This window comes from Bacillus rossius, chromosome 17, assembly GCF_032445375.1.
Source record: "Bacillus rossius redtenbacheri isolate Brsri chromosome 17, Brsri_v3, whole genome shotgun sequence".
Taxonomy (NCBI): Eukaryota; Metazoa; Arthropoda; class Insecta; order Phasmatodea; family Bacillidae; genus Bacillus; species Bacillus rossius.
The window spans coordinates 25096698-25121107 of NC_086344.1; the positions used below are offsets into that span (position 1 = coordinate 25096698).

General features: G+C 38.6%; 1 protein-coding gene and 1 long non-coding RNA gene across 2 annotated transcripts in view; one reads left to right on the forward strand and one right to left on the reverse strand.

The window, feature by feature from the left end:
- LOC134540787 (uncharacterized) overlaps positions 1–24410 on the forward strand; it is a 660317-nt gene that overhangs the window by 532303 nt on the left and 103604 nt on the right. The window lies entirely within an intron of this gene.
- Positions 1–24410, reverse strand: part of LOC134540785 (Krueppel-like factor 5) — a 305075-nt gene that overhangs the window by 190095 nt on the left and 90570 nt on the right. The gene's annotated exons all lie outside the window — the stretch shown is intronic.

The window sequence follows — 24410 nt, forward strand, 5'->3', positions numbered from 1 at the left end:
GCGATATCTCGGAGACATGCCCGATTGTTCTGGACGGGAACCCAAGGGCTATATAAGGAGGTTGGGCCGACCTTCGACAGGAGTTCAGTGGGGAGTTCTCCCGCGGCGGAGTTTCCGGGCGATAGTGCCGCGGGTGCGGCAGAGTGGCGAAGTCCCTGGACGAAGGTTCCAGGGCAGGGAGTGAGTGAGTTCAGTGGAGTCGGGAGGTTCCGGGCGATAGAGTCGCGGGCGCGGCGGAGTCCCGGGCGAAGTTGCGAGTGAGTCGTCGTGTGGGATCTCGGCGAAGGGTGTGACGGCGGCGGAGTGCGGCGACGGAGTCCCGCGGCGGAGTGCGGCGACGGAGTCCCGCGGCGGAGACCCACGAGGGGTGCTGCGGCGAGAGTTGCGCCGGAAGTGCGGCCCAGCGAGGTGTGTGAAACGAGTGACTGGGGAATTGACCTTTTTTTACGTGTAATTAATTATCTGCCAATTTATAAGATTATTTGTAAGTGACAAGTAGTGGTAATAAATAAAACTGTGTGTGTGATAAAAATCTTTAATTGGGCTATACTTTACGAACCCGTAGGTAAATCGTAACAATATATTTTAGAAAAACATAGCGTAGTGTCGATTGACATTATTACTACCCGCTGTAGTTATTCCAAAAAAAAATTCAATATTAAAAGCCTATGACTTTTCCTTACACTTAATCATTGCTGCAGTTACAACATTGCTAACTGAAAAGTACCCTTGACAACTACACGCATATGACATAATACCTATAAACCCTACTAAAGTACTAAAATACAAACGAGTACAAAATTAAAAAAAATCACACAGATTATACTAATTTACCATCGAAAAACAATTATTACATTATTTTACTCATATTTATCACGCTCCAAAAAAAAAAAACGCAACCAGTGAATTATTCATTTTCTTGACATTGCTTTTGGTTGCGGGGTTTTCCAGTTAATAGTTTTCCGATATCTCACTTTCATTTTTTTTGCCAGTTATTTACTAAACGTTACATTATATAAACACTTGCATCACAGGTATGGAGATAAATTTATAGAAAAAGTAATAACAAAATTGGTTGTCTGTAAAGTCGGTTTACGGACGATAGTTAAACGTGACAACGTCATAACAAAACATTGATGAAATGATTGCATACTTTTGTGAATAAAATTGAATCATTTTTATTGAATTATCACTATTTTGTGTGGATACAAAGAAGGAGTGAATTTAAATCTACAATTTAATTGATAAATTTACTTTTATGTGCGCTCATTAATTCAAATATGTTTATTACTTTAACGAATAGATTATTTTAACTATAACTTTTATACATGTTTGCTATTTCACTTCTTCCAATCTGTGTTATTCTGTTAAGGATAGGACGATGATAGGAAAAGTAGGAAACGAACGGGAGTGTTTCAAGTTTAATGTGCCTCGAAAAAGTCAAATCGATGGTTGTTCCAATCGAGTGGAAGAGAGAGATAGATGCGGTGCAAGCGTACAATGAGCGTAACGGGTCACAGCGTAACGGGACAATGTGCGTTACGGGACTCTTTTTCGTGCGTGCAGCCGGATGTTCATCGATTTATTAGACGTTGTCACGTCAATAAACAGTTGTTATTACGACGTATGTTCCCCCTTTCTTTGGAGAAGGGGTGACACGTCTGTCACGTGGTGTGTCGGGGGGGGGGGGGGGGAGTAGTCGAGCTATGCCAATTGCGACACCCGTCCACACGAGTGTTGGTCGGGCTGTCCCTTGAAGAAGTGCATAACCCATGCCGTCCATCAGGCGACCCCCTTCCCCCTCATCAACATCTGCAACCATCTGAGCGCACGGGTGGGCCAGGCAGAGAGATGGACCCCGCAGATACCGCGCCCCGCTCAGAAGAGACTGATCTGACAATGGCCGGGGGTCTCTCTGCGCCCGGTTGACAAAAGGCGATTGACGCCGGCATTGAATTGTTGAGAAGGTAAAAAAGAAAAAAAAAATTGGGGAAGGGGGAGTGAGTTTTGGAGACCCCCCCCCCCCCCCCCCTCTTCACCAACATTCCCTGCTGCGCGCACGTGCTCGCAGACTGGTTTCAGGAGATTACGAGGATGAGAAGGAGGGGATGGGGGAGACGAGAAAATTGTGTTCCTTCCAGTTTGCTCCCCTTGTGAGACCGGCCGCTGTGCAAATCCCTCCTTGTTTATCTGCCTGCCAAACGCGTGGTGGTTTTCTGGGGGGGAAAAACCCCCCACCCTTCCCCCGCCCCCTTACTTTTACCAAACCCACAATCCTTCGTGCAATTAAAAGCGAAACGACTAACGGGTCCGTGCGACGACACACAACTGGACATTCGCTTGTTCGGCCGAGCAGAAGCGATACAATGGCAAACCTGAAACGGGTCCCGTTCCAGAAAATACTGACCAACTACCGAACACCTGTGGGGGGGGGGGGGGGGGGGGGGAGAGATAAAAAAAAGGAAAAGCTCTTTCTCCGCTGTCAAAAAATACGCATTGCGTAGAGCCACAATTGTTACTGCTTAATATTTTAAGTAATAGGTAGGGACCGGAAAAATTCGCGGATTCAGTGACCTCTAGGATACCCTAGTTCATTATCCTCTGCATTTCTCAAGTAAACACGCGTGTTCATTGGGTACTAAATTGTGAGGCGTCTCCACTGGGTAGCTTGTGATTCGACGCTTCTTTGGTCGATAGTCTCTCATTGGCCCAGAGAGCTCCAGTTAAAACTGCGAGCCAATAGCAGAACCAGCAGAATTGTACACATGTTTGAATTTCAGCCTACCACGAAATGAATCCGCGAATTTTTCCGGTCTCTAGCAATAGGCATACCAGTTGTGGGAAAAAAAGATTTTGTTATTATTTTATTAATTTTGTAAGTACGTCACTAGCATCATCAAACTGAGGCGTATATCGTATTTCATGGCGCCAAAACAAAAAATTTGTTTTATTATAACTACAAAATAAACATAACCTTATTGCCAGTGGGGGAAAAATATATTGATTTGTTTGAATTTCTTTCTCTTGCTGACGTAATTTCAAATATAATTTTAAAATTTTTGCAACAGTCTTGCTATTAAAATACTCTTAGCTAACATGAATAAAAAAAAATCTAAATTTAATTTTCAACACGCAGTGTTTATCTGTAAGCCTTTAGCATTATATCACTTTACTTATTTAATTTAATGTTAGTTAATTTTTTAACAGTCTCTTATTTTCCAATATTGTTAGAAATAACTTGAAACTAGAAACGAAATAAATTATATTAATAAGTAGCCTTTACATAGAAGATACTTTTTATTTTTGAAACAAATTTTAAAATAAATATAAAGATTTAATTTAACAATTTTTACAGACAAAGCTGGATCATTCATGATAATTTGATTGCATTACGTGAATTGACTTTCAATTTATTGTCATGGCAGTTATACGTCTATTTGCATTATAATATTGTTTTTGCACATTGGAAATGAAATTTGTGAGATTTTATTTAAAGGTGATGTTACCATATTATTAATGTAAACATTCTGGAAAACTTACATAAATTCTATTTATAATTTAACAACGATGGTGAAGAATACCGTACATCAAATTTCATACTTCATTCTTAAGAATTAAACAACTGAACACTAACAAAACCAAAGACGAAAACAACAGCAGAGCACTGATTAAGGAACCTAGCAGTCGTAAAATCTCGGGGAAATGTTGTAATAAGACCTATATATATATATATATATATATATATATATATATATATATATATATATATAAAATTAAAGACAAAAATTAGGTACATTAACAGAATGCTCTAATTATAATTACAAATACTTATAAAAATATTGTAAACAAAAAGTAATAACCAAATAACACCACATAACGATTTTTGTCAAACAATTGGACAGAAAATAGCCAAACAGAAAGACATACTTACACTAATTGTGATTATAAAAAAACGAACAACCGAGACCACGAGACAAAACAATAGCAAACAACAAAGTAATACGATGGACACATTTTTTCAGGCGAAACTTTGGGTGCAGCAAACAGTCGCGAATGCGATTTAAAAAAAAAAAAAAACCTTTTTTTTTTCGGTTTGGCCCCCAGTTTTTGACATAATTCGGAGTTAACATGCCCATACGTCGGAATAAAAAAAAAAGCCAAAGTCCATTTTAACCAAATGTATCCTATTGAGTAAGGGGTAATTAGTATCAAAACATCTTTCAGACAATGAGTTTTGATAATATTCCCACTTGCGAGTAATTCCCGGTCTGATCCCGTCGGAGGGAGTCCAATCATCGCATTGGCAGCAGAGCGTCTCAACCACCCACCTCGCCTCTACACTGTTAAAAAAATTGGTTGTCTGTAAAGTCGGTTTACGGACGATAGTTTAACGTGACAACGTCATAACAAAACATTGATTAAATGATTGCGTACTTTATGAATAAAATTGAATAATTTTTATTTTAATAATAAAAGAATAAATACTTGAAATTATTCTAGTAATCAGATTTTTAAAATGCAAGAATAATCAACCTTTATTGCCGAAATTGTTGTTGTAATAAGCAATGAAAACCACATTAACTTTTCACTTCACTTTACAAACAGTCGAGTGGAAGAGAGATACGTAGATGCTGCGCAAGCGTACAATGTGAGTAACGGGACACAGCGTAACGGAACAATGTGCGTAACGGGACACACTTTTTCGTGCGTGCAGCCGGCGTTCATCGGTTTATTAGACGTTGTCACGTCAAAAATTTAAAAATGTGTAATTTCAGATGAATGTTTTTTCTTCCATTCACAGTGAGAATTAATGACGGTGTACGGGTGAAGTATGTCGGATGAATACTGACTCGCCCCGTAGAAGGACGCTAACTTACAGCAGTCCGTGTAGAGACGCAGAGAGCCCGGTCTGATTCCTCGGCAAGAACGACTCCATATTAGGACGCCCTCCGGTGTGATTGACTAATGACGGCGCACCGTCGCTATGATAATTTAAAAATGCCAGGCATTAAGTCGGAATGGTGTGCCTCCTTTCTCCCTTCCCCTCCCCTCTTCTAGGCCCCAACCAAGCCCAAATAAAGAACACGGTAAACAAACAAGAGTCTGCCTCCCCCCCTTTGTCTCTAACAGTGACGTTCAATTTGTCTCGGAGAGCGAACTTAACAACAATATTACTGTTGCACGGGGCCCTTTATTTTTAAGTGACTCATTTGTACGGCTTCTTCATCGACGGTGCTTCATCGTCTTTGTGCGGGCAATCCTGCAGTTCGTACAAAGGCTGCAGCCAGAGGTATCACATGATATTTTTTGAAAGCCGATGTTTTTTTTTTTTTTTTTAGTGCATTGCTAGAGACCTGTAAAATTCGCGATTTCAAATCCCTAAAGGATAGACTCCATGATCCTCTATGCACTCGTGCAAATTACATCTGCTGATTGGTTACCGACTCGTAACACCTGTTGACTGGAATGATCGTGATTCGCTAATTCTTCTGTTAAAGATTTTTCATTGGCCCAGAGTCCTTCGATCAACTGTGGCCCAATCACTGAAGCAAAATAATGTCAAAAGTATTTCGACTCTATCCTATCGCGAAATGAATCCGTGAATTTAACAGGTCTCTGTGCATTGCACAGTGATTTTTGAAGTGAAAACTTCTTTAGCCGCGTTGAGCGATTTTTAGTAGGGTGCCAAAACTTATGGGTTCGCGTCACCGACATGCTAGTGACGTGTTGCGCCAGACTGGCGAATCGCAGCGGCCTGCGTACGTGTATACGCATGTATACACTAATACATTGTGTACACTCGACTGTATCATGTGCGCGTTGGACTCTTTTTTTGGATGGGTAAAATCTTGTGAGTTCGCATCACCGACATGCTGTAGTAGCAGTAAGTGAAGTTAATTTGACCACGTGAATACATGACCTAGGTCTGACATCACTGGTTAAGTCATAGCTAGGTAATGAATTTTTACGTAATTTTTACATACCACTGACATCTTTTGTGACTAAAATTTGATGTAAGGATAAATTATATCATGCTGACATCGTACTGATATAATACCAAAAGCATTTTCTTACGTACATTTGACGTAGAAATGATGTCATATTACACATTTAAAAACAAAGTTTTAAATTTTCACTTCTGTTGACAGTCCCCATGACTGGCTTTTTTTTTGTAAATGGAACAAATATTCATGTGAAATTACAGATATATTTGTAAATTCGTACGTTTACACGAAAACATCTGTATCACTGCAAAATATTTGTGGCAGTTATAATGGGTTCGGATTCTTACCCGGGCATTTAAGCTTTGAGTTGTCCCGCTACCTGCAATGGTTAAAGTTATTTGTAAACCGTTCCCTGATACAACAAAATAAATTCAAATTACTAAATATTCTCTAATCTTTGTCATGGTTTTAAATATAAATAAATATATAAAAATATGTATGCTTCATTGAAACATAAATCAACATAAAAATATTATGCACAATTTTTTGTAAGAAATAGGCTACTTTATATTATTTTGAAAAAAAGTATTTCATATATGCAAAAATAACCTTAGATATGTGTTGTACAAATTTTGATTTCTTTCTTGTAGTATTACAAACTATTTCTTTCCAACTGGTTTCCAAAGGAATCTATTGTAAGAATACTATCATAGATAATACTTCAAGATCAGGTACTTTTTTGTTATGGTCAATTGCTTTATTTTTAAATATTCAATGTTCATGTTAAGAATACTGAATGTGGTTAAGTGTAACTTAAATTCGCTAACAAAAGAGACCATAAATAAAATAAATAAAATTAATTGTATATATGTAGGAAATATCTATTCCTAATTATATTTTACGTTTTAAACAGGGTACCACATTTACACTGAAGGGAGAAGAGTATTTCTGCGGCAGAATTATATACGTATTTTGTTGATAATCTAAAATGACACTAGTGAGTTTTTCTTCAAAGCTACTTAGTCCATGTAAATTTACGAAGATATAAAAAAAAATATTTAAGATCGCTGGAGAGTTTTTGACTAATATTATTCATATATTTAAAGTAATAAATTTTAGTCTTATGGATGATAACGATATGTTCCCCAGTGCCCGTCACATCAGCTGAAATTTAAACACGCAAAAGGCAAAAAAAACAAAAAAACAAATCTACAGATTATCACAAACGAGAGCACTTTTCTGACGCAATTTCATCTACTTTTTTTTTTTTTTTTTTTTTTTTTTTTTTTTTTTTTTTTTAGTTTGACGAGAAAATATTCTTCCACCGTTTCTGAAGAAAAATACTGGTCAACGGTTAGAAAATTAAATAGTTTATTAAATTTAATGGAATCATTAGTGTGGAACGACAACTTATTGCATCACTTGAATCCGTCGAAAAATGGCATTATTTCGTGGGCTGGCGCTAGACTATGCCCAAGCCACTGCTTAGTAACACTCGGTAGCTACATCATCATCCGTGAATGCAAACTTTAGAGAAAGAAAATTGGACGTGGTGATCAGATACGCTAAATCCCCTAAGCAGATTTCAGCCTAGAGCACTGGGTTGCTTTAATGTTAAATGAATGAAGGAAGCAACTAATGAATAAATAAATTAATAAAAAAAAGAAAGTATGAATGAAGGAAGGAATTAAATATTCAATGAAGGAAAGAATTAATAAAATAATGATGGACAGTGTGAATAAAGGAATGAATTATTGAGTGATGGAGAGAAAAAAAAAATTAATGAAAGATGAATGGTAGAATGAAGGAATGAATATACTTACGTATGAATGAATGAACTAAAGTATTGAATTAATGCATGAGTGAAAGCGTGATACGAGTGTTGGCGTCTCGTCAAAATCTCGGTGTCATTAGGACCGTCTGAGGGTGGGGAGATGAGAATGGGGAGTTGGAATTCATCGGGGATGGGTAACGGCACCTGGCAACGTCCGCCACATTTTCCCACTTGCGAAACCCGCCGGTAATCGACCCCCGGACCTCCCTTGGAGACGGTGCGCACATCTCCTCCTCCCCCCCTCCCCATCATCAAGAGAGAGAGGGTACCGTGGCAGGGTGTCTCCACACACATCTGCAATAAGAATTTTACCTGACTTTCAAAAAAATTTTCAAATTTCCCTGACTACTTTTTTTTTCTCAATTTATTAACCTATTTTGTAATTTTCTGAAAGAAATAAAGTAAATCAAGCTTACACCATCCTCATAGCTGGACTTATTAACTCTCCACTTCATTTAATTTTTTTTAATATTCAACAGAACCTTGCATACGCCATTTTATGGTGTGTATGACCGTGGGCATAGATCTCGTAAAAGCCAGGGGGCCAGGTGCCCCCCCCCCCCCAAATTAAGAAGCCCCTCGCTGAGGGGGTCTGCTTGAGTTTTCAAAATCCTGACCGCGAAGCAGGGTTGATAAAAATAAACGTCAAATGTTTTATATGTTTTAAAGTTTTCCATATTATGGGCAGTGCACAACATACAAGCACCCTTTCCAGAGATTACTTGTACCGGTTGAAACCTACGCGTAAAACTTTTGGGCCGCAACCCCCCCCCCCCTTTTTTTTTTTTGCAAATTTCCGCGGGTCTCCCTTGAGAATCGTATAGATTTGCGCCCCATTATGACTATGTACTGAAACGCCATCTGGAAATATATACTAATATTATAAAGCTGAAGAGTTTGTTTGTTTGTTTGTTTGTTTGAACGCGCTAATCTCAGGAACCGCTGGTCCGATTTAAAAAATTATTTCTGTGTTGGATAGTACATTTATCGAGGAAGGCTATAGGCTATATTATATTATCAATAACATTAGGGATCCTTACTAAAAGTCCAATTTAGAATCAAATGCGTTGGAGGGGGTTAGATACAACATGCAGTACACGTACGAAGTGTGTGTTTAAAATGCCGCAGGCGCTAGAAGTTTATTTCCTATTGCCTATTAACATTGTTGTCACGCACTAGATGCCTTATCATTCTTATATTAAATAAATAAATACTTTCACAGTCTGGGTCAAGGCAGGCTGGAGCGCGACTTTTTCTTCTTGAGGGGAATTTCCCAAGACTTCCCCAGGAATCAAGGTGGATTCCTTGTCTTGTCCTGACTTTTCCCAGAATGAGGACATCCTGTGTGGGCGGCACAAGCTCCTTCCTCTTTTCAGAGCGGCACAAAAGAAGAGGGACGTCTCGGAGAGCTGTCGCAGCCCCAGTTAGTGAAGATAAATACGCCGCCGCCGAAGGAGGAATTTCTGAAACGTCTCCCCCCTCCCTTTTCAACGGCGTCCTTGAATCCCGAGGTCTTTCGTGTCGACGGATCGCCCCCTTTTGAGCGAGGGGTCGAGGAAGGATGTTCGCGGAAAAAAAAACAAGTTGTCCGAGAGTAACGCCTCCTCAGGGGCGTATCTGTGTTGAGCGAGGCGGGATGATAAGCGCGACGCTCGCTGGTGCTTCTAGCGCGGTGTCTCCTCTGGACTGGCGCGCTGTCTTCTCGTCGTGCACAGGACAACTGTGATATTTGAGCGGTGACAGTAACATTATACGGCCGAGAAATGAAGATAAACGTGTAATGCAAGTCCCTTTAAGTGCTTTCAAGAATCTGTACTGGTTGTTTTACGCCTAAAAAATTACTCTGAAAACATGCGTTTTAGCAATTTTAACTCTTCTAAAAATACAGTTTAAAAAATTAATCCTATATCAAAATTACTTTTCGGCCCTCAGCGAACTCTTAAATGCTTTTCGTAAGCAGACCCCACTCAGATGCCTTGAGTAGTTTTTAAATCGCGTGAATTCTACTGAAGCTCTGAGCACCTGTGTGTGCCCGGGTGGGCGGATGACTTAGTCAGGCGTGTGTGTGTGTGTCATTGAGGCGGGGTGATAAGTGCGACGCTCGCCGGGGCTTCCAGAGCGCCATCGCCTCTAAGCACGAGGTTGAAGACTGGCAAAGTACAAGAAGTATGAGATCTGAGTGGTGACCGAAACATTACATGTCCGAGAAAATCTAATAAAGGCGTAATGCATTGGCCCTTGTGTGCTTTCGAGAATCTGTACCAGGTGTTTCAAGTCAAAAATATTTTCATCTTCTAAAAACACGCATTTTTACGTCATTTCCACTCTCTTAAAAATACATACAGTTTTCAAACCAAATACGGGAACCTAAATACTCGTCTGCTCTTAGTGCATTATTGAATGCTTTTCGTGAAGAGACACCGTTTGGATGTCTTGGGAAGATTATAAATAGCGTGGATTTCTCCTGAAGCTCTGCGCACCGCGCGCGCATGTCTGTGTGTGTATGCGTGCGAGGGTAGGCAGGGGCCTTAAAGATCGACTCGCTCGCCCAGGGCTGGATGTTTGGCTGCCTTCACACTCACCGGTACTTCACGTCAGACGGCGAAGCGGGAGTTCGCGGTCCGGTTGACGTTTATCGCTTACGACGCGAAGGAGCACAGTTCGACCGAAAGGCGAAAGAGAAAAAAAAGAAGAAAAAAAGGAAATAAACGCCAATAACGTTTCAAAACATGATCACTTTCAAATATACTTTCAACAGCTCCGCAAAACCTTACAGGTTGTTTTGAATGGAAAAAATAAATAAATTACTACACAACATGAATCAATCATATTTACTATCTACGTGAAGAACTATACTACGTCCACAGCTAGACTGACAATTTTGGTATCATCAACTGCAAGGAAATTGAACTTAAACTGACAATATATTTAGAAAATTAGTTTCACATTTCAATATATATGTGAATGTATATATATATATCACTTGACAAATTTTCAAAAGTTCATACTTAAGTTGTGATGCCATTGCTGCAAAGGATCGTAAACTTTCGTCATGAAGTGTGTACAAAGCTGTCAAGAACGAATTATCAAAGAACCATCATTAAATTTTATTATTGGTTGTTTTTAATGTTTTCTTCATTTCTTAACACAGCAAAGAATGCACACAACAACTCCCTAACCCTAAATTCTTACTTCCATGCGTCGTCAAGATTGATAACAAATAACTATAAAAAGAGAAGAAGAAAATCCTCATCCTGTTTATCTTTCATAATGTGGAGCAGGTTTGCACACAACGTGGAATCATTCAATATCTAGGAAGACAATAAAAAAATTTGCGAATGAGTCTTTCATTACTAGCCAGTGGTGTGTTGACATCTTACCTTGGTAACGAGAAAATTGATGTTTTCTCTTGGTAAAAATAAACTTACAGTACGAAACTCGGACACGAAATTAAACGTAGAATTCTTTAAAAAAAAAACAATGCCGAGCGTGATAAATATATGTAAGCAAATTGTGTTTTCAACTACATTTCTGGACGCGAATCACACGTATAGTTTCCGCACCCGTCGCTAGAATTCGCTGCCGGAGCAGCTAAAAAATTCGATTTGCAGAGAGAAAAATTTTACGGCTCCGATAAAAGTGTGAAAAAAAAACTTGAAAAAATATTAAACCCCGGCTTGTTAACTGTTTTTCGTCACTGAATTCTATTAAAATTCTGCCCTTATCGTTAAAATTCATTGGTCAGTTAATACTATAACGTTTCCCTTTGTCTCCGTGCCATTCGCCACAGATGGCAGCACCGTGGTTACACATTTCCGTTCCATTCACGAAATAACTCCTACCAGATGGTATATCCCAAGAGCTAAGATGTTACACATTAAAAAATGCGTTTTCTTGGGGTGTTCTCAATACTCTTCTCCCCCTTCTTCAAATCCTTCCTCTTTTAAGCCATTTTGCCGTTGCCCCATTTAACCTTGTTGCTATCGTTCATTCACCTACACTGTTAGAAATTACAGCAAATTTACGGACTTTTCAAAGAAGAATTTATCTCAATAAACGGAGAGTTCTCCGTAATTTAAAAAAAAAAAAAAAAAACTGAATCTTCGTAGAAACCACGCTGTAATTTCGACTTCCTATTTAAATGATCCGTGCTGAACAATTGTAAACACAAAAAGAGTGTTCTCACTGTAGACTTAATCGGTTATTTAATGTTTTGTCAATATACCAAGGATATTTGTTTTGAATTCATGTCGGAAGTAAGTGAACCAAGTGTCCGTTAATTTACGAAGAAAGCCTTTATCTTTACCAAGATCCCTGGATAATTTGTAACCAGCGTTCTTCGTAAATTGAAGATTAAATTTTTAACAGTGTAGGTCTAGGTAATGAAGTTATGGTTTTGGTTTCTACGAGACGCTAAAACCTAAATTTTTAGTTCGTTGTTGTGAAAAAAAGAATAGCCTTTTTTTTTCAGGCCGGGATTCGAACACGGGAATATCAACCCCCTAACTGAACTAAAATACCTCCTAATTATCAATATTGATAAAAATAAAGTAAAATAGTAGTGGTAACAAGTAATTTTTACAACTGATGTTCGTTTACACGGCTTTCTTTACTAATTAAGATTTAAAAAAAATCAACGTATTCTTTCTACAGAAAAAATTTTATACAGTTTGTTCAAAATTTCCAAAATTGTATATAATATCCATTATTTAAATTTTTCAAAATTATAAATTCTACTGTAGTAAATTTGAACAAATCTCAAAATAGTATAAAGAAAAATAGATTTTCTTTAAGAATTATTAAAATTAGACCAAGATTATGTATAAATTATGACCTATGATTTATTAAATTTATTAAGTTATTTCTACCAGACGTAACGGAAATGATATTATCTTAAATCAACTAATATTCTTAAACTTTTTTTCCCTCTGGAAGGGAAATGGACTTATAGCATTTTTTTTTATTGGTAACGGCAAAACTCACCCTCCTCTTAGTAAATAAAAGAGGGAACCTACTTGAAAAAATAAATAAAAAAAAGGGTTTGCAGGGTAGTTTCAACCCTTCTTTCTTTTTCCGCCGCCGCCCATTCGCCCGCTGAAGGAATAACATCCTCCCTTGTCGCCCCGGATCTGTCACTTCCTGTTTTAGTTTCAAGAAGCTTGCGAGAAGTAAACTCCCAAGGACTTCCCCAACAGTTCAGAATTGACGTCAGCGATTCCAGAAACAAAACAAAAAAAAATGTGAGTGGTTCATTTAATGCTCGCCAGTGAAGTGTAACATCTAACCTCGGTAATGAGCGAAAACATGTGTTCTCATTTTGAAAATAACACGTATAATACGTAACTTGGACACAAAATTTAACGTAGAAGTCTTTAAAAAAATGCCAAGCGTGATAAATATGCGATTATTGTTTTTTTCTACTACATTTCTGGACGCGAATCACGCGTAGTTTCCACAACCGCCGCTAGAATTCGCTGCCGGAGCAGCTGCATCGACTACCGAATCATTTGGTTTGCAGATCGCAGTTTTAAACTTTATAATGAAAAGGCTCCGATATAAACGACATATACTTGGAAAAAAAAAATACTAAACCCCTGCTTTGGACCGTATTTTCGACAAGTATTTTTATCAAATTACTGCCCAATATGTTAAAATTCTTTAAACTGGTTAATACTGGAAAGCTATTCAGGGAATGGTTTACAAATTACATCTAACTACTGGAAGTACTGGCACAGCATAAACTATAAATGCCCGGGTAAGAATCCGAACCCAGTATTATTGTAAAAAATATATTGTAGTGATACAGTTAGTTGTTTTCATGTAAAGTACAAACTTAAAAAAGTATCTGTAGTTTTACATGAATATTTATGTACCATGTACAAAAAAAATTCAGTTTACTTAATCGGGAGAGCCTTGGTCTGGACTTTACGAAGTAAAGACCTTACAATGTGAAATTTGTTTTTAACTGTCGCATGACAAAGATTTCACTGTGCGGGTGGCGGATTGGTTACAAACACTCTTTCAAAAAAAAATCGGTTACGTGGTTTGCATTTAACCTCCAATGCCTCCTGATGCGACGGGAATTCTTGTTATCTGGGTCCGAAGGAAAAAAAAAAGAAGAGGTAAATAAAGATGCTTCTTATCGCGGGTTGGCATGACTTAATGCGCAGTGACGAAATGTAAACAAGTAGGGGAATGTTTGGCGATCAGAAATAACGCGTAGTCTGGAAAAAAAAAATGTTTTCTGTATTACCACAGAATATTCCTTTGGTAACCAGTTGCCAAGAAATAGTTTGTAATACGTACTACTATCGATATATTGTAACTTTGTACAACACAGGGCTAAAGTTAATTTTTTTTTCGTACATGAATTACGTTTATCGAGATAATACTGAGTATTTATTACGAAAAGTGGCGGTAAATATATTTTAATGATTGTTTCATTCAAGCGTAATTTTTTTTACAACGGAAAACATATAATGGAATATTCAACAGGTGCACTTATTTTTTTATGCTTATTAATGTACGAAGAAAATACTGTAAAGCTATTCAGGGAACGGTTTGCATATAACTTTGACTAATGAAGACACTGGGTCAACACAAAGAATAATTGCCAGGGTAAGAATCCGAAACTCAATAATAATGCGGACAATATTTTGTAGCGATATAGTTGTTTTCATGTAAATGTACAACTATCTATAATTTTTACACGAATATTTTTGTTCTTATTAAAACAGAGAAATACAGTGTAGCGACCTGTAAGAAACATTTTTTCCCTTGGTATCTGGTTGGCTTCCACAAACAAGTGCATGATCTAGTCAACCTCGGCTGCTGCCACTCCAGTTCTTTTCCCATATGTCGTGTCGAACTAAAGTTGGAGGAATATGACGTGACCGAAAACTCACTAGCGTAGCCGCGTTTGTTTGACTTGAGTTCACATCAATTATTTTTTTATGTAGGCAAGGATAAAATGAATATATTGAATTTTGGATGTAATGGTATCCTGAATGGTATCAAATGCGCACCTAATAAGCGTGCTAATATAAAATAAATTCTGAATTGACATCAATCAAAATATAAAATTATGCTCTAGTCTTCGTAACAAATACTTAGAGACGGGAAAAATTCGCGATTTCGATGACCTCTAGGATAGACTCCACAATCCCCTACACACTCAGGCAAATGCCACCTGCTCATTGGCTATTGACTCTTGACACCTGTCAACTGGGATCATTGCGATTCAATACTTATTTGGTTGAAGGTTTTTCGTTGGCTCAAAGTCCTTCAGATAAACTGTGAGTCAATCACAGAAGCAATATGAAGATACAGCTGTTTGGATTATAGCATATCATGAAATGAACCCGCGAATTTTTCCGGTCTCTACAAATACTGAGTACTATTTCGAGGAAAAAAAAAAACCTATTTCATGTTTGCAGAAAATAACTATAGCCGTGTGTTTTACAAAGTTCCAGTTAAAATATTTATAGCAAATATATTTCTTGGCAACTGATTACTGAAGGAATCTTTCGTAAAAGTACAGAAAAAAAATTTTTTTTTCCTGTGTACATAAAAGGACAAAAGTTACGAAGAACACTAGTTGATATTGTAACTAGCGTTATTGGTACATTTAAATTGAAGTTTTTTTCAACGGTTGAAGAGGGACGTTGTTAACACCCATCATGGAAGGGGAAATGGGGGGGAAAGGGCGGGAAAATGGCGGACAATGACGCTCCCTTGCATATAGCGCGCGTGTGCGAACGCGACAGGCGAAAGAAAAAAAACCGCTTGTTAAAGACTCTTTTCGAATTCATGGTCTAATTGTGTGCTAAACCGCCGCCGAGCGACAGAAGGGCGCGGTCTACAACGACGCTCGCGGTAATTTTCCTTGTCTCGTCTCGTGTCTCGTCTCGTGTCGTGTCTCGTGTCTCGTCTCGTGTCTCGTGTCTCGTGACTCGTCTCGAAAAAAAACCATGTGTGAATGTACGTGTATATGTAGGGTCCGAAGGGAAAAATATTATTTATTGTAAGATTATTTATTGTAAGATTGTATATTATAATATTATAATATATCTCGTATTATTTATTGTAAGAAAATGTATATATATTTGTGCCTTCGTTAGTTTTTTACATACATGTTTAGGTTATTAAATATGTTTAAATCTCTATAACTTTAGCATTAGATAAATTTAAAAAAAAGCCTTTTATAATATGCTTTTAATATATTATACTTTAGGTAACACTTGTGTATATTATATGCTTTTTATTGTTATTTTTTATATTTTTACTGATGTGTTAGTTCAGTTTTTATTTTAATCTATTTGTGGCAATATTTTTTTTTGTATTTCTAGGCTGTAATATTTATGAGGTTTATTTTGCATGTACCTATATATAAATAAATATTAAGTACACGTACACCTAAACCAAGCTACTACGGGGTTTCCCGCCACAGCTGTAGGTGGTAGAAAGGGAAAGTGGTGGGAGGAGTTTAGGACGAAAGGCGAAGGGGAGACGGTCATTGAATCCGGGCGGTCAGTAGAACGAGGAGGGGGGGGGGAGGAGTAAGGGAGCCGGCAACACAAGGGCCCGCCATTCATTCCTGCCGTGAAGGCATCCGTGAAGGTACAGCCGGGGAGGGGAGGGGGAACTGCCTCCGCAAGACCCTTTCTCTCTCTCTCTCTCTCTCTCTCTCTCTCTTTCTCTCTCTCTCTTTCCTCTCCAAATTCACCGCCCTACTCCCTTCCGTCGCACACCCTCAACAGCCCTCACAATCGCGCCGAGACATCACCGGCAACGGGGACGCACCACAACGCCGAAATACATTAACGCCGAATAATGGCATTGCAGGACTGCCACAAAAGTTAGGTTAGGTGAGGTTAGGTTAGATTAGGCTAGATTAGGCTAGGTTAGGCTAGCGTAGGTTAGGTTAGGTTGTGGTATTTCGGCGTTAAGATACATTTAAGAAACACACAAATTCATTCAGTTTTTTTTTTTTTTCATTTTTCTCCTGTAGCTCCCCCTCCCCGCAGCAACATTTTTCGGCGTTGTGATACACAGCAGTTTTCTAGCTGTCGGCGTTGTGGTACACAACAGTTTTCTAGCTGTCGGCATTGCGGTCAATGTGGCATTCGGCCTTATGGTATTCGGCGTTATTGTACGTTCGGCGTTGTGGTAACGACCCGACGGCAACCGCCGTGTCTTTCCTGGGGAAGCAACGTCTCGCTCGCCCGAGTCGGTCACTTACTTCGCCTCGCGTTCGGACCAATCCCGTTCAAGCGCTGCGAGTATGTCTTCATCTTTGATATTACTGGCACCGGTTGCACCCCGTCCGCGATCTTCAAGCGCAACCAATTTGATGGTTCTTTGTTCTTTATTGATCTTTATTGTTGTTGTTAGTAGCACAGAGGCTGACATAATCTCATAAAAATAAAACATAGGTTTCATACATCCAATACTGACAACATTATAACATCGTATACATACAAAATCACCTTGGTATGCATATATACACCATCGCCGGTCGGGAATAACAAACTGATGTTTACCACCCTGGTCTCGTCGATGTATAAGCTCTGAGAAAGGAAGGGTTTATTCGCGTGAAACAAATATATATATATATATATATATATATATATATATATATATATATATATAATTTCCCAACTTTTCCCCGGTAGCGTGAATTTTATCAACTACAAATTGAGATGAGAAGTCACTCAAGCAACCCCACACCTCATTTCGGATTCTCCACTGTGTCATTCGCTTCTTGATTCTTTGGCCCAGATGGTATGCGTAACCACCGGAAATAAAAATAAAATAAAATAAAATAAAAATTAACTGAATCGCTTGCGTGAAAATAAAAACATTCTTTTTTTTTCTTTTCTTATTTTGTGGCTTTTCGTCACAGAACATTATTTTCTATGTATAACCAACACATAAACATTTTTCTTAAATCTTCCCAGAACAAACTCGTTTTCCCACATATACTAACTATAAAAAAAAATAAACGAAATTGAATTGTAAGCAGCGCTCCCTGAATATATCACTACAATATACTTTACGCAATTACTGTGACAGTTTTGACTTATTGAGTTCTTTTCGAGTGTTTGCTTGAGTTGAGACCCTGCGTGCACGGTTTATCTAAGTGGGACATGGGAATAATCCTTTAGATTACCAACATGTATGGATGCCGCGAAACTAGGAAGTTATTACTACAGCCTTTTCTAACAGATGTATAGTTACTTGAGTATATATGTAAATGTCTATATATATAAATGTATAGACACATATTAATACATAGGCAACAAACAAGCACAAATTTTCATAAAAAATACAGTGTTCCTGTTAAATAAATGAAATATAAAATTATTTTAAGTTTCTTTTTGTCAGAGCTTATGGTTTGATTAGCCTTTCAGAGATCCCGCAGTATCGAGATAATCGAGAAAACACCGGGACAAGTAAATGTTTCTTTACAACCAAGACATAAAATTAACTAAATGTCAGTTATAAAACTCTATTTAAAATATTTGACACTAATGTGTTTTTATAATCTCTTAAAAACAATCTCTATTCAAATCACTGCATTTTTCATGTTAAGGGGCCCGCCTACCTGGGCACACATACGGTGTGCAGAGCTTCAGGAAAAACAACGCGATTTCAAAACTACTCAAGATATCCGAGTGGGGCCTATTTACGAATAGCATTTAAGAGTTCGCTGAGGACCGAAAAGTACTTTTAATTTCGGATTAAGTTTTTAAACTGTATTTTTAGAAGCGTTAAAATGCCTAAAACACGTGTTTTCAGAGTAATTTTTAGGCATAAAAAAATCAGTACAGATTCTTGAAAGCACTTAAAGGGCTTGCATAACACCTTTATCTTCATTTCTCCGCCATATAATGTTACGGTCACCGCTCAAATTTCACAGTTATCCTGTGACGACGAGAAGACTGCGCGCCAGTTCAGGGCCTTGCGCTTAGAGGCTATACCACGCAAGAAATACCAGCGAGCGTCGCACTTATCACCCCGCCTCACTAACACACATACACCCCTGACGAGGCGGGACCCTTAACCTAGCTGATTAAACCCATCTTTTACATTATAATTTAATATTCATGAAACGAGGATCAGCTATGTAATAAATTAATCATTTGAAGTACAATCAAATGTCGATAATCATTCACCCGTTCACAATCAATAATGAGTCGTTTCTAAGTTTAATCATTTATATAATGTATGTATATGATTAGACTTAGGAACGATATATATAAATAACCCAAACTTGTGTGTTTAACGCGAGAAATAATTTTATAGTTTATTTGACGTGCTGTGCGTGGTTGCATTGTGTTTTGATTAGTGTATGTTGTGCGAATTAGATGAGACAGAAAATTTTTGGTTCGACAAGGAAAACTCAGAAAAATTTGTCTAGTTAGAATGTAGGATTCCTGCTAATGGTCCCAGTTATGTTATACGATTGACACATAATAAGTTTTGCATATTTGGTTTTATGCAGCCGTCTAAAATCTAGGATAATTTATAAAACATTTTTGTCAACATAAAATGTACTAAAATGGGGTTGCTTGCTTTTTAGTGTGCTATGGCCAACCATTTTGTCTGTAAGTCATTATAAAAAAGGTTCCTTTTTTTATTGGAAGTGTTCTTTGAATGGGTTAGTTTCAAACTCTAATTTTTTTACTGTGTTATTTTGCTGCCCAAATATTTTATCAGTTTGATATTCTCTAGACACGTTTCATTTTTGTGAATATTAAATGATACATTTTATAACCACTGCTGTTTAGATTAGAGTTTTTTTATTGGAGTTAAAAAAGGTACAGTGGCTTATTTATTATTTTGGTTTCACCTAAGGTGTTAAATTAATTTTCAACTTTGTCAACTACACGTATACAACTGGAAAATAGTAAAGAAAAGTTTAATTCCTGCAGAACGTCAAATTTTGTTTATAGTGTATGACAACACAAAATTCTGTCAAAAAGTGTTGCAGATAATTTAGGCAAATTTCTGCTAGCATTGGGAATTTTATCAGCTCTACAACTTATTTAACGCCAATAACATTAAATGTGAGAGAGTCATTCAAAAAATTATTTCACTATCTTACATATGAACCTACAAAAAAAAAAAAAAAGTCACTTACGTGCTAGAAGATACCAGTTCACCCAAAGGATTTCTCACCTGTAAGTAAAAAAAAAATCAACATTTAGTAAGTAGGCGCTGAGGTTACCAAATAATAAATCACATGCAAATGAACAAACAACGCATGAATTCACATGTTCCCATTTTTACTGTAACTTAAGCCCTAATACTGATTCATATCTTTGGTACGACCCAAAATACTTCTTGGGTCATTGAAAAGGGGATTCATTTTTAAGATAATTTAATAAGATAAATAAGTCATCACATTTTATTTGTAAAACACTCTGTGTAGGTTTTATGTGTGACTATTCTATATTCACTGAGATAAACGAGCAGAGAAATGACACAACTATGAGTTGTAAATACTTATAGAAGGTGCTCAAGTATTGAGAATCTATTTTTTTCCCGCTAAAATCGCTAGTAATGCCCCCCGACGCTAGATAGCATTACAGTCGCTCTTGTGTGGCGAGCAGATAAGATAAATGCTCAGTTCGTAGCTTCGTCGTTCTCTCTGTCGTCTTAAAGATTAAATTTGCTGGTTTAGTGAACGACCATGCAAAAAAAAAACAGTCCTCTGCCCTCTGCCCTCTTCATCCTTGGGATGTATTCCATCACACTAACGGCGGAGTAATATGTATACAGCCTGAATCTTTAACTATGTATCCACTGCCCCCTGAGTGAGCAATTATCTCCTCACCCTTTTTAGGGGGGTGCCTCCCATTTCAGTTCAAGATTTTATATTTACAGTAATTACAGATTAACTTGTAGACTTTTTCAATTGTTTAACTTTCACGAAATGAAAAATATATACAGCGTACATTTTTTGCATAATTAGCTGCCAAAGTTACATTTTTAATGTTTTTGGGATGTAGCCTACAAATAAGGATAATTTAATTTATCGCAGAACTGAAACTTGTTAGGTTTAACTGCAATGCCATTGGATACTTCAAGAAATGGTTTGAATTTCTTTCAGAAAATATTAATTAATTTTACCTGGCATTTCAAAATTCTCAAATTTGTTACGATTTTGACAGCCAAGAAACATGAAATCAGTTTTTGTGATAGAAATGCAAACCATATCATGAAGTAGCCAGTGGCATTGCAGTTAAACCTTAAAAGTTTCAGTTCTGCAATAAATTAAATTCTCCTTATTTGTACAACCCAAAAACGTACAAAATGTAACTTTGTCAGCTAATTATGGGTAAAGTATCTGCTGTATATATTTTTTAATTCGTGAAATTTAATTAATTGAAAACTTGATCAGTGATTAATACAAATATAAAATCACGGCCTGAAATAGGAGACACGCCCTTCACATCCCCCGGTAGCGGCACAGGCTGCGCTACTCTGCCGGCTAGGTTAAGCTAGCTGAGTTTTTGTTTGGTGAAGTGAAGTGTGTGTGTGTGTGTTTGTCAAGATGCCTACTGGACGAGCGCAGAAACTTTCCAAGCAGTAACTGAAAGCCAAATGAATTTTGCTGGGTCTGGGCATAGAGGAGGCCAAGGATATTGAAACCCTGCGTAAATGCTTTGTCATGACTAGAGACCCGGAAAATACGCGGGTTCAATGACCTCCAGGATAAACTCCAATATCCTCTACACACTCGGGCAAATGCCAACTGTTCATTGGCTGCTGACTTGTGAGTCGTCTCGACTGGGTGGCCTGTGATTTGACACTTCTATGAGTGAGGGTCTCTAATTGGCCCTCAGTCCTCCAGATGAACAGTGAACCAATGACAGAAGCAGCACTAAGGTATAATTATTTGAATTTTAGCATAACACGAAATGAACCCGCGAATTTTCCGGGTCTCTAGTCATGACGTTCACACCAGTTCACAAGTGTTGACTACAACAATTAGCCAAATCTAAGTCCTGCGCCATGTCAAACAAAAAAAAAATAGCACGGCAGCTTTATTGCAAGCAGTATAAACATATTTGAAATTGAAATATGTGGAGGCATATTCCCCCCTAAAGAGTTCGGAACTTTCGCGCAGTCGCACTTGTCTGATCGGTCTGCGCTGATAGTGCAGATGCAGACATGGTATTTTTACATTGGTTGGCGTGACCAATGAAATTCAGGTTCTGGTGGTGCAGTCTCGTGGAGTGTAGGTATCTGTCCGACCAGAGGTGGCGAACTTCAACTTGAGGTCAGACACGTCAAACTGCTCCACCTGCATCTGAAGTTGTTAACAATGACCGAATGTTACAGTGAACGTGATCCGCTCACGTCGCGCAACTCGGCCGCCTGTCCTCACACGACTGCCCGTGTCTCGGACGTGAAGTTTCCCCGCGGACGACGGCCTTTTTTGGGCCACTACTTCCAAACGTTCGGCACATCTGTCCGCGCGGCGGAAGGATCACCGCCGAGCATAGCTCGTGGAATGGGAAATGTACGAGCCCCGGGCTCCGACTCTGTACTTTTACGTGGGGACGCACCACAACGCCGAAATACCACAACGCCGAAATACCACAACGCCGAACGTACCATAACGCCGAATGCCAAATTGACTTACAACGCCGACAGCTAGAAAACTGCTGTGAACCACAACGCCGATATTAACACAACGCCGAAAAACGTCGTTGCAGTGACTGCCACAAAGGTTAGGTTATGGTAAGGTTAGCACACAAATTCATTCAGTTGTTTTACATTTTGCTCCTGCCCCCCCCCCCCCCCCCCCGTAGCAACATTTTTCGGCGTTACTGTATTTCGGCGTTGTGGTACACAGCAGTTTTCTAGCTGTCGGCGTTACCGGTCAATTTGGCATTCGGCGTTATTGTATGTTCGGCGTTATTGTACGTTCGGCGTTGTGGTGAAGACCCCTTCAACGTCACCTGCCCCCCATTGGTATTCCTGAAGGAGAAGCCGAGACGTCGCGGGAGAGGAGGGTGGAAGTGGAGGAGGGGGAGGAGATAATGGTGAGGCATGCTCCGGGGAGAGGAGAGAAGACAAACACGGGCTTATTTTTCCTGCAGGGCGCGTTTCTCACGGGCTCCTGTTTTTTTGCAATAATATTGGCACAGTCCTTCCCTCCTTCTCCGCGTCCCTTCCTCCTAGAAGCCGGACCCGTGCGTCAACATATCGCAGAAGCACGCAGCTCCAAGATAAAAAGACGGGGGAAGACGGCGGAGGTTTTAAAATTTTTTAAAAAAAAGCTAAAAATAAATAAATAAATAAAGATGACGGGCAAGCACTTGCTCCTTACCTGATCTCAGGAAACGCACTAATATGGTCATGCGAGCGCTTCTCTGTCAACGAAACCGAACAGAGATGACTCAGCCCCAAAAAAGAAGAAGAAGAAGAAGAATACAAGTCACCCGCCGCGCGCGTGTTGTTTGTGTGTGTGTGCTTTGCACGAACTGTGCACAGACCTCTATGTCCATCCGCCACGGCTACCAACCCTATCTCCTTTCCCTCCCGGGAAGAAACACAAGCCATGCATGCAAGCAGGTGGTTCGCAGGTGGCCGGACCGCGGGATAAGTTGGGCAGACTTCCCTGCGAGCGAATGGACGTAATTATTCTGAGTTCGGACAATTTCACCCAATCGGGTGACCAATTCTTCTTCCCTTGTTTTCAACTGGCTCAGTGTCTTCGAGGCTGTGCCAAAAAAAAAAAAAAAAAAGCAATGCGTAGAGACCGGAAAAATTCGCAGTTTCATTTCGCGATATGCCAGAATCCAAATGTGTTTAACCTTTCGCTGCTTCAGTGATTGGACCACAGGTTGTCTGAAGGAATCAGAGCCAACGAATGAATCCTCAACGAAAGAAGTATCGAATAAAAAGCATTCTAGTTAATATTTGTCACGAGTCAGTAGCCAATGAGCAGATGTAATTTGTCCGAGTGAATTGAGGATCTTGGAGTCTATCCTGTAGGTCATTGATTTCGCGAATTTTTCCGGTCCATAGCAATGCGGTGAAGCGATTCTTTATGTGTTTCAAGTCTACGTTTATCTACTCAAGGCATCCACTTAGTACTGGTGGCTCTACACAATAACTAGGGACAGGAAAAAATTAACAACACGATTACTTTTTGGTTTTTGCTGTTTCTGCAACCGGGCCACAGTTTGTTACGAGGAATTCTGAGACGATCGAAAGATTTCAACCCAGGATATGAATATAATCACAAGAAAACCCCACGTAACAGTAATAAATACAGCCAAGTAGCCAATGAGCAGAAGCACATAAGGCTGGCTTTCACACGCCAATATAATTATTTATATTGATTGGTATTACTATTATTGAATGTGTTAAACTTCTATTACTATTATTGTTATTACTATTATAATTAGCTTTAAATTACCTCACATATATTTATCCGAGTAGTGTCTGTTTACGAAAATCATTTGACAGTTCTCTGAGGGCCAAAAAGTACTTTTCATTTCGGATTAAGTTTTTTAACTGTATTTTTAGAAGAGGTAAAATGGCTAAAACGCGTGTTTTCAGAGTAATTTATAGACGTAAAACAACCGGTAAAGATTTTTGAAAGCACT